Source organism: Manis pentadactyla, chromosome 8 (assembly GCF_030020395.1).
Source record: "Manis pentadactyla isolate mManPen7 chromosome 8, mManPen7.hap1, whole genome shotgun sequence".
NCBI classification, from domain to species: domain Eukaryota; kingdom Metazoa; phylum Chordata; class Mammalia; order Pholidota; family Manidae; genus Manis; species Manis pentadactyla.
In genome coordinates this window covers 74,058,213-74,074,823 of record NC_080026.1, presented here as the reverse complement: position 1 = coordinate 74,074,823, position 16,611 = coordinate 74,058,213, and the positions used below count along the sequence as shown (strand labels likewise).

At 38.9% G+C, this 16,611-nt stretch overlaps 1 protein-coding gene across 1 annotated transcript in view; it reads right to left on the bottom strand.

Annotated features, from left to right (window-relative positions):
• PRKG1 (protein kinase cGMP-dependent 1) overlaps positions 1–16,611 on the bottom strand; it is a 1,239,474-nt gene that overhangs the window by 1,180,259 nt on the left and 42,604 nt on the right. The window lies entirely within an intron of this gene.

Here is a 16,611-nt window from a genome sequence, read left to right as displayed (position 1 = left end):
CCAAAATTCTTGTGTGAGATCAAGGTCTTCAGTTAGCTCATCCACATGGACTTCTCACAACCCAGTTTAGGCACATTTATCCACACAGAGTCTAGCAAGGGTAATTTTCAGATACAATGAGGTCCAAGGACTCAGTTGTAATGAGGTTTAAGAGATTCAAAATGCCACCGACAGAAAGTGTAAGGTAGGGAAGTGAGTGTGATCTTAACAATCAGGAGAATGGAAGTCATGGAGGGGTCAACACAGCCACCAAAGCTGTCAAGTTTGCAGAATAAAGGAGCACATGAAAATATCTCCTAGAAGTAACAATGGTCTGCAAAGGAATCTTGGTTGTTTTTAAGCCATTGAGTTTGTGGGTATTTTCCTATGCAGCAAGAGCCAATCAGAAGAGAAAAATGTAGTGTAGAAATTAAAACATACCATGAATTTTGTACACTGGTTTTGGCATTTCTTCCTTCTTTCCTTCCTTTCATCCATCTATGGATCTATCTGCCATATAGTTGGAACCGCAAAATAGAAGTGAACTAGGTACCTCTTACCTCTAAAAGGCCCTGTTCAACAACATCTAAAATTATTGAAGTCGATTCCAAAATTTTCTCACCAATTGTTCTTCCTGAACAGTTTGAACATCCATAGAAAACATTTCCTCAAGTAGTCTTTGCTAAGCAGTATCTGATGCTTCCAGCGCTGGGTACCAGCAAAGGTGATGACTATGACTTAGTGGCTGTTCTGGGTGCCATCCACCAACAGCTGCCAACAGGAAAAAGTTGCCAACGAAAATAATGTGTTCAAAAGGAGACTGGAGAACACAGCGTGTCCTGTGTAAGGCCATGTGGCACTCAATATCAAAGACAACCAACATCCAGTAGGAAAATAAAGAACAGCCAACTATTGATGTATTGTGCAAAATTCAAGCTTGTCCTAAGAAAAACCTAGGATTTTAATCTAGTTTTATTTGAAAATTAAATATTTCCTAACCAACAACTACTATAACATTTTCCCAGGAAAAAAAAAAATGGGTTGAGAACTATAACTGCATATAGCAAAGATGGAAGCGAAGGGCAGAGATAAGAAATCCAGGAACTAATTTAGATTTTTTAATGTTATTAGATACCAAAATGATAGGAATATTTATCTCTGTGGTAGTGGTATTAGGAGTAATTTCTACTTTTTTTTAGAAAAATATCAAAATAAATACATGAAGTGCATATGATCTGATTATAGTATGATGAAAACTACACAGTTTAGCAGCTGTTTTGTAGCTGACCAGAAATGATAAGTGAAGAAAAAAATATTTAAAGGCTACATATCAATAAAACCCCAAAGCAATTGCTTTTCACTTTGAGGTCTTACACATCTTTGAGAATATGATTAAAGCTAGTAGTTCTCTCCCCTAATTGCATCTGTTATAAGAAAAATAATTTTAGCTGGAAACAGAAATCCCCTTAGGGGAATCAAGATTATTTTCTTAGTAAAAGTATTAATTTTTTTAATGGACCTCAGAGTATATATTAAAAGAAAAAGCATGAAGGAATGAAATTCCTCTAAAATAAGATGGTTACTTATTCTGGTATTTGAGAAGAAAGGGAAGTGAAGATGGTAAAGTAGGATGGGAAGTGGGTGCACCCAGTAAAACTTCAGGTGACAGGGACTCTAGGAGAAAGGACAGCCAGTAAGAAACATCCAGTGACTTCAAAAGCAGGAGTTTAAAACACACACACACACACACACACAGAGTATTTGGTTTTAAATTATCCCAAATCTTAATAAAATCACCTCACATGCACAACTTTGTGTCAGCAGTATTCTGCACAAATTTTTAAAAATCTGAATTGTATCCATCATGATCCAATGTATTGTGAAAACAAAACAACAGGTAAAGTAGTAGAGCTATAGAGATTTCAGAGCCAGCAGTGATGAGAAGAATAAAAAGTTTCCCAAGAATCTCCTGAGATACTGGAGAGAGTACTTGGCTTGGGGGCTCTAGTCAGCTTATTGGAACATTAAAAGACAAGACATCCTCAACAGATCAGGCTTGGAGACCCCCAGGTCATTGACATCTGGATTATACATAAACTTCAGTTAGTTCAAGGACACCCATGCAACCCAGGCAAGGGTTTCAGAGTAAAAACCACCATCCTCCTGGGATCCGTTGTGTGTACAGATGATATTGACCAATCTCCTACTACATGCTTTGCTAGAACCAGTATAAAAGATTGGGTGTTCAAGACCAAGTCTTAAAAAAGGAAACTCGTTATTCTTGCCTGAGAATCAGAAACAATAAATTTTCCAGGAAAAAAGAAAACATAATATGATGCTAAGTTACCAAATATGAAATCAACGTGAGTACAACATGTTTTATATGTTCCTTGTAGTTTTCCTAACTGCCTAGAATTCCAAGATAATGTTTCAAAAGATTACAAAAATTAGGTCAGTACTTACGACTATTTTTAGACTAATGATAAGATTTAAAATGTGATTTTTGAAATTATATTTAGGATGCACCCAAAAAGTTCTCTTAAGAAAAAAAGTGTGCAACTAAAATGAATGAAAAACACTGGGATCACTTACAAAACATCGAACAACTTATTTAACACATGAATTTTATAACCCCTGATGTTAAAATCCTTTAAGCCTCTAGCTAAAAGCAAAATCCTAATAATGCTAATAAACTACAAGAAAGATTTATGCAGAACACCTAATACTCTCTTCTGTACTATATAGATGGCACTAGCTACTAGCTACTGTAAAGGAACTTATGATGTAAAAATTCAGTCTATTATTGTGTATCTGCAACTACATCTCTAAACTGAACACACTGTGTAATAATATCCCAATAAGAAAATACTTTTTATTAAAGCTGATAAGCAGTAACAGGCCTAAGTGTCATAAGGCCATTTAATTAATTGCCTTTGAATGAATAATTTATAAATACAACAAAATATTTTTGGTCTAAAGATCCATTTAATATCCTGCATGTATTGGTAAAAGGCCTTATCTTCTTAGACATAGGTTTATAAATTGTTGTATATTTATATATTACTGTCTTTTTTTTTTTTTTTGTAGATAATTATTTTTTATTGAAGGGTAATTGATGCACAGAATTACATTACATTACTTTCAGGTGTACAACACAGTGATAAAACATTTATATACATGACAATTCTAGGTTCCAGCTATCACCCTACCAAGCTGTTACAATATCTTGACTATATTCCTTATGCTATACATTACATCCCAGTTACTTATTTATTTTACCATTGGAAGTCTGTACTTTTTTTTTTTTTTGTGAGGGCATCTCTCATATTTATTGATCAAATGGTTGTTAACGACAATAAAATTCTGTATAGGGGAGTCAATGCTCAATGCACAATCATTAATCCACCCCAAGCCTAATTTTCGTCAGTCTCCAATCTTCTGAGGCATAACAAACAAGTTCTTACATGGAGAACAAATTCTTACATAATGAATAAGTTACATGGTGAACAGTACAAGGGCAACCATCAGAGAAACTTTCGGTTTTGCTCATGCATTATGAACTATAAACAGTTCAAATATGAATACTCATTTGGTTTTTATACTTGATTTATATGTGGATACCACATTTCTCTCTTTATTATTATTATTTTTAATAAAATGCTGAAGTGGTAGGTAGATACAAGATAAAGGTAGAAAACATAGTTTAGTGTTGTAAGAGAGCAAATGTAGATGATCAGGTGTGTGCCTGTAGACTATGTGTTAATCCAAGCTAGACAAGGGCAATAAAACATCCATGTATGCAGAAGATTTCTCTGAGAACAGGGGGGTGAGGTTCTAAGCCTCACCTCTTTTGATCCACAATTTCTCACCTGATGACCCCACTGCGACTGTGCCTGTCTTAGGTTGTTCCTCCCTTGAGGAATCTTAGCCGTCTCTGGCTAACCAGTCATCTTCTGGGGCCGTACAGGGAAATGTAAAGTTGGTAAGTGAGAGAGAAGCCTTATTGTTTGAAATGGTTAGCTTTTTATTTCTTTGCATATTTATGCCCTGTAGCTTCTTTGCCCAGCATTTGTCTTGAGGTATCTTTACCACTTGGAAGAATTATGATACTCGGTAAATTTGATATGAGGCACGAATTCTATTTAAGGGTTGTAATTAGGAAGGAAGAAGAAAAGCTATAGAAGTAGCAGGCGGAGGAAAACATGGGAAGATTGATTATTTCTTTGACATATCTTCTTGTAGAGTAACTTCAGCATGTATAGGTTTTAAGCTACTACTTAAATTGCGCACACACATTAACATAATAGGAGTAGAGTTACATAACCAAAGCATATCTGTAATTACCAGCCATCTCCAGTGAAACCAAGAAAACCAGTTAGGCACCTTAGGCATTTGTGAAAACTTATCTATGATATGGTGGATATTGTCCAACTGAACTTGAACAGTCTGAGAGAAATCAGACAAATTAAAACAACCCATTCCTGGGGAATGTTCACATCCCTTATGTTCTTTTAACAGTAAATAGTCTGTAGCTGTAAGATTTTGGAGTGCTACAATTTGCACTTCTCCTAATTCTTGGTTGAGTTCCAACAGTATAGATCCAGTCAAATTTGTTGTTTTACTGTATGCACAGGCCAGCTTAGATATCTCCTTCCTCATTCCCATGGCAAGTCCAGGAACTGGTGGGATGAGTGCATCTACAGCTGTAGCAGTGCATGGATCTTTGTTAGGGTTTTTTGATGATCATCTTCTGGCATGAGTCTTCCAGAGAGTGCTGATGTTGGAAGTTCTTTTTCATATCGTATCTTAGTTCATTTTCGGGGTAGCCCAATTAGGCTTTGATCCTCTGTATAAACACAAACAGACCCATTGCCTACACTTTTATATGCCCTTTATACCCTTGTGTAGAACTCATTGGAGGTTACCCTTCACAGGAACTGCCCTTCTTGTTTTGTTTTGTTTTGTTTTGTTTTTGGTATCACTAATCTACACTTACATGACGAATATTACGTTTACTAGGCTCTCCCCTATACCAGGTCCCCCTATAAACCCCTTTACAGTCACTGTCCATCAGCATAGCAAAATGTTGTAGAATCACTACTTGCCTTCTCTGTGTTGTACAGCCCTCCCTTTTCTCCTACCCCCCCATGCATGCTAATCTTAATACCCCTCTACTTCTCCCCCGCCCTTATCCCTCCCTACCCACCCATCCTCCCCAGTCCCTTTCCCTTTGGTACCTGTTAGTCCATTCTTGAGTTCTGTGATTCTGCTGCTGTTTTGTTCCTTCAGTTTTTCCTTTGTTCTTATATTCCACAGATAAGTGAAAACATTTGGTATTTCTCTTTCTCTGCTTGACTTGTTTCACTGAGCATAATACCCCCCAGCTCCATCCATGTTGCTGCAAATGGTTGGATTTGCCCTTTTCTTATGGCTGAGTAGTATTCCATTGTGTATATGTACCACTTCTTCTCTATCCATTCATCTATCGATGGACATTTAGGTTGCTTCCAATTCTTGGCTATTGTAAATAGTGCTGCGATAAACATAGGGTTGCACTGATCTTTCTCATACTTGATTGCTGCATTCTTAGGGTAAATTCCTAGGAGTGCAATTCCTGGGTCAAATGGTAAGTCTGTTTTGAGCATTTTGATGTACCTCCATACTGCTTTCCACAATGGTTGAACTAACTTACATTCCCACCAGCAGTGTAGGAGGGTTCCCCTTTCTCCACAGCCTCGCCAACATTTGTTGTTGTTTGTCTTTTGGATGGCAGCCATCCTTACTGGTGTGAGGTGATACCTCATTGTAGTTTTAATCTGCATTTCTCTGATAATTAGCGATGTGGAGCATCTTTTCATGTGTCTGTTGGCCATCTGTATTTCTTTTTTGGAGAACTGTCTGTTCAGTTCCTCTGCCCATTTTTTAATTGGGTTATTTGTTTTTTGTTTGTTGAGGCGTGTGAGCACTTTATATATTCTGGACATCAAGCCTTTATTGGATGTATCATTTTCAAATATATTCTCCCATACTGTAGGGTTCCTTTTTGTTCTATTGATGGTGTCTTTTGCTGTACAGAAGCTTTTCAGCTTAATATAGTCCCACTTGTTCATTTTTGCTGTTGTTTTCCTTGCCCGGGGAGATATGTTCAAGAAGAGGTCACTCATGTTTACGTCTAAGAGGTTTTTGCCTATGTTTTCTTCCAAGAGTTTAATGGTTTCATGACTTACATTCAAGTCTTTGATCCATTTTGAGTTTACTTTTGTATATGGGGTTAGACAATGGTCCAGGTTCATTCTCCTACATGTAGCTGTCCAGTTTTGCCAGCACCATCTGTTGAAGAGACTGTCATTTCGCCATTGTATGTCCATGGCTCCTTTATCAAATATTAATTGACCATATATGTCTGGGTTAATGTCTGGATTCTCTAGTCTGTTCCATTGGTCTGTGGCCCTGTTCTTGTGCCAGTACCAAACTGTCTTGATTACTATGGCTTTATAGTAGAGCTTGAAGTTGGGGAGTGAGATCCCCCCTACTTTATTCTTCTTTCTCAGGATTGCTTTGGCTACTCAGGGTCTTTGGTGTTTCCATATGAATTGTTGAATTATTTGTTCCAGTTCATTGAAGAATGTTGCTGGTAGTTTCATAGGGATTGCATCAAATCTGTATATTGCTTTGGGCAGGATGGCCATTTTGACGATATTAATTCTTCCTAGCCACGAGCATGGGATGAGTTTCCATCTGTTAGTGTCCCCTTTAATTTCTCTTAAGAGTGACTTGTAGTTTTCAGAGTATAAGTCTTTTGCTTCTTTGGTTAGGTTTGTTCCAAGGTATTTTATGTTTTTGATGCAATTGTGAATGGAGTTGTTTTCCTGATTTCTCTTTCTGTTGGTTCATTGTTAGTGTATAGGAAAGCCACAGATTTCTGTGTGTTGATTTTGTATCCTGCAACTTTGCTGTATTCCGATATCAGTTCTAGTAGTTTTAGGGTGGATTCTTTAGGGTTTTTTATGTACGGTATCATGTCATCTGCAAATAGTGACAGTTTAACTTCTTCTTTACCAATCTGGATTCCTTGTATTTCTTTGTTTTGTCTGATTGCTGTGGCTAGGACCTCCAGTACTATGTTAAATAACAGTGGAGAGAGTGGGCATCCCTGTCTAGTTCCCGATCTCAGAGGAAATGCTTTCAGCTTCTCGCTGTTCAAAATAATGTTGGCTATGGGTTTATCATAAATGGCCTTTATTATGTTGAGGTACTTGCCCTCTATTCCCATTTTGCTGAGAGTTTTTATCATGAATGGATGTTGAACTTTGTCAAATGCTTTTTCAGCATCTATGGAGATGATCATGTGGTTTTTGTCTTTCTTTTTGTTGATGTGGTGGATGATGTTGATGGACTTTCGAATGTTGTACCATCCTTGCATCCCTGGGATGAATCCCACTTGCTCATGGTGTATGATCCTTTTGAGGTATTTTTGAATTCGGTTTGCTAATATTTTGTTGAGTATTTTTGCATCTACATTCATCAGGGATATTGGTCTGTAGTTTTCTTTTTTGGTGGGGTCTTTGCCTGGTTTTGGTATTAGGGTGATGTTAGCTTCATAGAATGAGTTTGGGAGTATCCCCTCCTCCTCTATTTTTTGGAAAACTTTAAGGAGAATGGGTATTATGTCTTCCCTGTATGTCTGATAAAATTCCGAGGTAAATCCATCTGGCCCAGGAGTTTTGTTCTTTGGTAGTTTTTTGATTACCTCTTCAATTTCGTTGCTGGTAATTGGTCTGTTTATATTTTCTGTTTCTTTCTGGGTCAGTCTTGGAAGGTTGTATTTTTCTAGGAAGTTGTCCATTTCTCCTAGGTTTCCTAGCTTGTTAGCATATAGGTTTTCATAGTAGTCTCTAATAATTCTTTGTATTTCTGTGGGGTCCGTCGTGATTTTTACTTTCTCATTTCTGATACTGTTGATTTGTGTTGACTCTCTTTTCTTCTTAATAAGTCTGGCTAGAGGCTTATCTATTTTGTTTATTTTCTTGAAGAACCAGCTCTCGGTTTCATTGATTTTTGCTATTGTTTTATTCTTCTCAATTTTATTTATTTCTTCTCTGATCTTTATTATGTCCCTCCTTCTGCTGACCTTAGGCCTCATCTGTTCTTCTTTTTCCAATTTCGATAATTGTGACATTAGACCATTCATTTGGGATTGCTCTTCCTTTTTTAAATATGCTTGGATTGCTATATACTTTCCTCTTAAGACTGCTTTTGCTGTGTCCCACAGAAGTTGGGGCTTAGTGTTGTTGTTGTCATTTGTTTCCATATATTGCTGGATCTCCATTTTGATTTGGTCATTGATCCATTGATTATTTAGGAACGTGTTGTTAAGCCTCCATGTGTTTGTGAGCCTCTTTGCTTTCTTTGTACAGTTTATTTCTAGTTTTATGCCTTTGTGGTCTGAAAAGTTGGTTGGTAGGATTTCAATCTTTTGGAATTTTCTGAGGCTCTTTTTGTGGCCTAGCATGTGGTCTATTCTGGAGAATGTTCCATGTGCACTTGAGAAGAATGTATATCCTGTTGCTTTTGGATGTAGAGTTCTGTAGATGTCTATTAGGTCCATCTGCTCTACTGTGTTGTTCAGTGCTTCTGTGTCCTTACTTATTTTCTGCCCAGTGGATCTATCCTTTGGGGTGAGTGGTGTGTTGAAGTCTCCTAGAATGAATGCATTGCAGTCTATATCCCCCTTTAGTTCTGTTAGTATTTGTTTCATATATGCTGGTGCTCCTGTGTTGGGTGCATATATATTTAGAATGCTTATATCCTCTTGTTTGACTGAGCCCTTTATCATTATGTAGTGTCCTTCTTTATCTCTTGTTACTTTCTTTGTTTTGAAGTCTATTTTGTCTGATATTAGTACTGCAACCCCTGCTTTCTTCTCACTGTTGTTTGCTTGAAATATGTTTTTCCATCCCTTGACTTTTAGTCTGTACATGTCTTTGGGTTTGAGGTGAGTTTCTTGTAAGCAGCATATAGATGGGTCTTGCTTTTTTATCCATTCTATTACTCTGTGTCTTTTGATTGGTGCATTCAGCCCATTAACATTTAGGGTGACTACTGAAAGATATGTACTTATTGCCATTGCAGGCTTTAAATTCGTGGTTACCAAAGGTTCAAGGTTAGCCTCTTTAGTATCTTACTGCCTAACTTAGCTCGCTTATTGAGCTGTTATATACACTGTTTGGAGATTCTTTTCTTCTCTCCCTTCTTGTTCCTCCTCCTCGATTCTTCATATGTTTGGTGTTTTGTGCTGTGCTCTTTCTAGGAGTGCTCCCATCTAGAGCAGTCCCTGTAAGATGTTCTGTAGAGGTGGTTTGTGGAAAGCAAATTCCCTCAGCTTTTGTTTGTCTGGGAATTGTTTAATCCCACCATCATATTTGAATGATAGTCGTGCTGGATACAGTATCCTTGGTTCAAGGCCCTTCTGTTTTATTGTATTAAATATATCATGCCATTCTCTTCTGGCCTGTAGGGTTTCTGTTGAGAAATCTGATGTTAGCCTGATGGGTTTTCCTTTATAGGTGACCTTTTTCTCTCTAGCTGCCTTTAAAACTCTTTCCTTGTCCTTGATCTTTGCCATTTTAATTATTATGTGTCTTGGTGTTGTCCTCCTTGGATCCTTTCTGTTGGGGGTTCTGTGTATTTCCGTGGTCTGTTCGATTATTTCCTCCCCCAGTTTGGGGAAGTTTTCAGCAATTATTTCTTCTAAGATACTTTCCATCTCTTTTCCTCTCTCTTCTTCTTCTGGGACCCCTATAATATGGATATTGTTCCTTTTGGATTGGTCACACAGTTCTCTTAATATTGTTTCATTGCTGGAGATCCTTTTGACTCTCTCTATGTCAGCTTCCATGCGTACCTGTTCTCTGATTTCAATTCCATCAATGGCCTCTTGCATTCTATCCATTCTGCTTATAAACCCTTCCAGAGTTTGTTTCATTTCTGCGATCTCCTTTCTGGCATCTGTGGTCTCCCTCCGGACTTCATCCCATTTCTCTTGCGTATTTCTCTGCATCCCTGTCAGCATGTTTATGATTCTCATTTTGAATTCTTTGTCAGGAAGACTGGTTAGGTCTGTCTCCTCTGGTGTTGTCTCTGTGATCTTTGTCTGCCTGTAGTTTTGCCTTTTCATGGTGATAGGAATAGTCTGCAGAACTGGGACGAGTGACGACTGGAAGAACTTCCTTTCTTGTTGGTTTGTGGCCCTCCTCTCCTGGGAGAACAGCGACCTCTAGTGGCTTGTGCTGCGCAGCTGCGCGCAGACAGGGTTTCTGCTTCCTGCCCGGCTGCTATGGAGTTAATCTACGCTGTTGCTGTGGGCGTGGCCTGGCTCGGGCAGCTACTCCAAAGTGGTGGAGTCGCGTTGGAGCAGGAGCTGCTGGGAGGCTATTTATCTCCGTAAGGGGCCTCCCTGCTCCCTGCAGCCCAGGGGTTAGGGTGCCCAGAGATCCCCAGATTCCCTACCTCTGGATTAAGTGTCCCGCCCTGCCCCTTTAAGACTTCCAAAAAGCACCCGCCAAAACAAAACAACGACCACCAAAAAAAAAAAAAAAGAAAAAAATTTTTAAATTAAAAAAAAAAAAAATTTTTTAATTAAAAAAAAAGGTGGCCGCTCATTTTTCTTTATTCTCCGGCGCCAGCCTCAGGCCTCTGCTCACCGGTCTTGCTGCCCTGTTTCCCTAGTATTGGGGTCCCTATCCCTTTAAGACTTCCTAAAAGCGCTCGCCAAAACAAAGCAGCAAAAAGAAAAAAAAAAAAAATTGTTCGCGCGCTTTTCTTATGTTCTCCGGTGCCCGGCCTCCGGTGCCCACTCACTGTTCTTGCTGCCCTGTTTTCCTAGCATTCAGGGCCCCCTGGGCACGTACTGTGCGCTCTGGCCTGGATGGCGGGGGCTGGGTGTTCAGCAGTCCTGGGCTCCGTCTCCCTCCTGCTCTGCCTATTCTTCTACCACCGGGAGCTGGGGGGAGGGGCGCTCGGCTCCCGCGGGGCCGGGGCTTGTATCTTACCCCCTTCGCGAGGCGCTGGGTTCTCTCAGGTGCGGATGTGGTCTGGATATTGTCCTGTGTCCTCTGGTCTTTATTCTAGGAAGGGTTGTCTTTGTTATATTTTCATAGATATATGTGGTTTTGGGAGGAGATTTCCGCTGCTCTACTCACGCCGCCATCTTCCCTCTAAAGCTATATTAGTGTTTTTATATTGCACTTTCTAAACTAATTCATAAGTCAGAATCATCCAAGACATATCTAAACAAACATAGAAATAGCTTCCTTGTTAAACAGAATTTAGAATTTGTTTACATTAGCTGTAAGTCATTTCCTCATTTAATCTAAGGATTCATTCTAATATTTTAACCTGGGAACATAGATTCAGGAGTTATTTAGTCCAGGACTGAATTTGAGTCTTTCAACAGTTCCCAGTTATCAGAGTTGTTGGGCAGACTGAATGCAGCCATGTAGGAAAGTTGCTAGTGTATTATAGGTACTCCATATATACTGTCCCTTCCTTTTCCTACTGTGTGCCAGACACAGAGCTAGATCTTCTTTCAAGCAAGTTGCAGACCTGGAATTGGATTTCTGAACAAAAGGCAGGCAATCCCACGTAAGAGTACACATTCCCTATTTACTTAATCCCCCAGTAAGTAAATGAAGGTTCTGCTTCTCTTCCCACTGCTTCCGAGAATTTTATTCTAAAGGTCAGTGGGAAGAACTGAAGCTCTTGATGGGGGAAAAAAAGCATTAGGGGAAAGGATGGATCAAGAGAATGTTCTTCCCTTCCCTTCCCAGAGTCTTTTTTCTCTCTCTCCCTGCTCCCTGCCCCAGGCTGCTCCCCAGTGTACCCTGCTTGCCTCCGCCCTTCTGCCAGGATCATATCCCAGACACATACAGCTGTGAACAACAATACTTCATAGGAACTTAAAGAATAGACCTTTTAGTATTTTCAGCTGAAAATAATACACTTCACATATTTGTTCAACAGATACACACTGAACAGCCTTTATAAACCAGGCTTCTAGACTATATACTATATATGTATACTAGAAACTATGGTGACAATGGTCAAACTAGACAGGACCTCTGTTGTCATGGCAGGTATAGCCTGGTGGAAAAACTAAGAATAGATATCAAGAGATAATTACCCAGATAAACTCTGCAGGCGTAGGAGGGACCATGATAAACAATGCACATAATACTATGGGAGCACATTGGCAGGGATAAGGGGACAGCTTGGAACATGTCTGACAATATTCAACAATGTTGATTTTACTATACAAGCATAAAATGTAAGACGACCTAAATGTTGAAGCGTAAACATTAGGTAACTTCTATCAGTTAAGAATCATTTCAGAAGAATGTGTGATGACAGGGTAAATACAAATTGTGTATTATTTCATGAAAGAGCAGGCTACCAAAAATATTTATTATATCGGTCCACTTTTTGTTAAAACCAAAAGTGTGTGTGAGTAAAAGAATGGTAGAAAGATGTATAAGGAAAGGTCAGTAGTTATTTCTGGGTAGGGGGATTATAAGTGACTTCACTTTTTTAAACTTGTCTGTAGTCTCTAAATGGTTCCCCAAAAGCATATATATGGTAATTTTGCATTTAGTAAAGATACATTTTTAATTTCAAATATTTTAAAGTTTACCTGAGCAACTCACATTTATCAGATGCCTGCTACCTACAAAGGACTGTGCGAAGTGCTGTGACCACAGAGCTAAATTAGGAACGTCCCACGCCCTTGAGCAGCACCCATGTAAATGCCCATGAGGAAGAGTTGCCTAGGTATTATGTTAATAAAGACTGCATATGTACCCAGAATTGATTTTCCCTTAACCACTACAACCAAGACAACGGGAAGACTTACTATTGCCTTTGTCTTTTTTGACTAACAAATTCTGAAACAACAGATGTTGAGATGTTCTGCTGTCTCCTGCTCTAAGATGTGTAATTATCAAGAAATGCTAATATCATATTACACTGTGATAATCAAATTTTATTGAGCACTACTTCACAGAATCATTAAATGATCCTCTGAGTTAACTAGCACTATTATTTCTAGTTTACAGAGTGGAACTGAGGCACACTGAGTCAAGGTCAAGGCTGCTCATAAAGAAAGGATCCAAGATTTGAACCCTGGTAGGTCGAACGCAGAGCCCAGAACCTGACCATTACACTTTGCTGTTTCCTGTTTATGACCATTAGCAACACCTCTGCCCCCTTCTTGCCACATACCTATTTGAGGAATTCTAACTAAGAACAAGCCATCAACTAGATGTAGAAAGAAAAGGTTGTGGAGAAGAATCTGAGGGCAGCTGTCTTCAGCACCTGACAGGGGACACATGGAGGCTCAATAAATAATTTTCTGTACGCTGATCCAGAATGCAGGTTCATTTTTAAAGCTCTCCAGTTTCACCATCAGCTTTAAAAAATATTAAATTTCCCTTTCTTCTAATAAAACAGTGCAAGATAGAGAAAGGGCTATTGAACTAGCAGTTTCAATCTACTTTTTTCCTGAATTTTACATAGCAATTTTAGAGTAAACCTAAAGGTAAATATATAATAATATACTGTGTAAATATAATTTTGCTTATTTGATTGTTGAGGGCAAAACTGACATGAACTCTAAGCATAAATCCCCTCTAGTTAGCATACACAGCACTTAGTTGTTTTTTTGTTTGTTGGGCTAGATGTTATTGGAGGTTTATGATAAATCAATGTTATGAAATATGGACAAAACTAATTTGCCATTGAATGACTGTAAAAATTAAGGTGTTCATAAAAAAGAACATAGATAATTGTGTATTTCTAGAAATGGCAGAATTGCTGGCACAGATTGTGAAGTGCACGATAATATTCTGCCTGATTATTTAGATTAACATAAATCACCAAGAACCACTCATTATTCATTGCATGTGGAATAAGGATATCACATCACTTCCATTGGTTCCTGTCCTGATGCACTCTTCAAATCATCCACTGCTCAGAAACAGAGAGAATCACATACTCAAACCCAGATGGAAAAGTAATTAAAGTATAGAGAAATATGTTATGGGTGTTAATGCGTAGCTCCATGAACAGTGCTTGCTACATAATAAAAATACTTAAATTACCACTTTCAATTACTAAATGTGATTTTTTACATATTTCACTTATTAATAATTGCATCTTTTATTTGAATTCTACTCATTGCCTAGAAGCATCTACTTGCCTCTAGTGTGAAGCAACACTGTGCCCTATATAACATTCAGAGTGAGTTAAAGAGAAGAGATACCCTCAAAAGATTTAAATCTTAAAAAGGACATAAAAATAAGTGAACAAACTCAAAATAACTGAATATTTAAGAGTATAATGGGATGGCAGGCTTAAATACAAAGAGTTGGGAGTATTTTCTTTCTTTCCTTCCTCTCTATATTCATTAGATTGGTATAAAATGGCATATACTTTGCAAACACAGCTCTCCATATGACAGTAATTTTCATTACTTATGTTTAGAAGCCATGCGTGTATGAGATATATGGTTTAAAACAGTTGTTCACTCTGAAATGTGCTAGAGGACTATGTGGTAGACACAACACATATTTACTGAATGTCTCCCATGTGAAAATCAGTGTTAGTCAACTAAATATCTTTCACCATGCTGTGGAGGGATGGGACACATTTCCTCATTCAATGACAAGAATAAAACAAAGCAATGTACGTAAACGTATATGTCATATTGTCAGATTGACTTTAAATTCTGTCTCCATCATTTAGGACTTCCTAGTGTGTTTCTTTAGAAAAAGAGGTTAGGATAATGGCCGTTATCATTAGCTTTCAATAAATGTTTGTCATTACCATTATTATTAACAAGGAGTGTCACTAAAAATCATTGAAATGAGGTGCCACTTTTGTGAGGATAAGCTATTTAAAGCAAGAGCAGCTCATTCAAATGGAGATACCCTATGCCCAGCTGCATATAGGAGACTAAGACTCATGGATGAGAATCAGAGTCAATTTGTAGAGACAAGAATATAAGCTTTGAGAACAATGAGAAGACTAAGATGGGGAATACAGAAAGGCACAGAAGTTAGGGAGGAGGAAGAGGAATTAAAAAACAAGTAATTAGAGGAGAGGATTAAAGATGGCAGCATGAGAGATGAGATGGAAACCTCTTCCCCAAACCACATTATAATATGAAAATACATCAAATCCTGAAAGAGCAACAGGAAAGAAGGCTGCACCAGATGTCTACACCTGGAGAAACCAGCAGACCTCAAGGAAAAGGGTAAAGTACCAAAGCCATGATTTAGAGGAACCCAAGCTCTTCCCACACCCCAGCTCACAGGAAGGAGGAAGAGAAATGGACTGAGGAGACTTCCTAAGAGTGAGAGGGGGTGGAGGGCATGGAGGCCTAGGACTGCAAAACACCCAGCTCTGGAGATCTGCTGTGGGAGCATGAACCTACATTGCATGGTGCTCTGGAGATTAGTGGGGTTGGAAAGCTAAAACAGGCAGAATACTTGAAAAGACAGATTTAAGCTGCTTGTGGAAACAGGGATCAACATACGGCTGCTCTGGGACAAAGGAAAGGCACACAGTCTGATAGACTTCCTAACAGTGAGAGGGCTGTTAAAGGGGTAAGGATTGCACAGAGCTTGCTGCTCAGAGAAAAGGACAGGTGGACAAAATTATCTGGATGCACTCTGCAGAGCAGGTTAGAAACTTTCCAGAACTTCAGGAGCTCCATCATCCTGGCTGGCTACCCAGTTCCGAGGCCACACACCATGATAGGCACCCTGCTGCGCCTTCCTCCCAGCCTGCAACAGCTCATAAACATGCCACCCCACCATTCTACCAAGCCAGACAGAGAGCAGCCCTGCCTATGGCAGCTACAAGTGCAAAGCATAGACGCTTCTCCCTACATGCTTGGCCTACTGGCACTAGCAGTGGAAACAGGCATTGCAGCCAGGAAGCAGGAAAGACCTCTTTCCTTTCAACAGGCACCAGTGCCACTCCCCTGCAACCCATGCCATCGCTGCAGGGGCTGAGCAGCTCCTGAGAGTACAGCTTCTGGGCACTAGAGGGAGCCATATACAAATATGAAATGTCAAAGGAACTTGCTTCAAACCAAAATCCCACAAACATGAGAAAGAGAGCCAAGTGAAACAGAATTCATCAACCTTCCTGAGAGAGATTTCAAAATAAAAAATCATAAATATGCTCACAGAGCTACAGAAAAATATTCAAGAACTCAAGGAGGAATTCAGGAATGAGATACAAATGTTCAAGAATACAGTATCTGAAAGGAAACATACAATGGAAGGATTTAAAAGCAGAGTAGATGAAGTAGAGGAGACAGTAAATGAAACAGAAATTAGAGAACAGGAGTACAAAGAAGCTGAGGCATAGAGACAAAAAAGGATCTATAGGACTGAGAGAATGTTAAGAGAACTGTGTGACCAATCCAAATGGAACAATATTTGCACTATAGGGGTACCAGAAGAAAAAGAGAGAGAAAAAGGGATAGAAAGTGTCTTTGAAGAGGTAAATGCTGAAACCGTACCCAATCTGGGGAAGGACATTGTCTTTCAGGCCATGGAGGTGCACAGA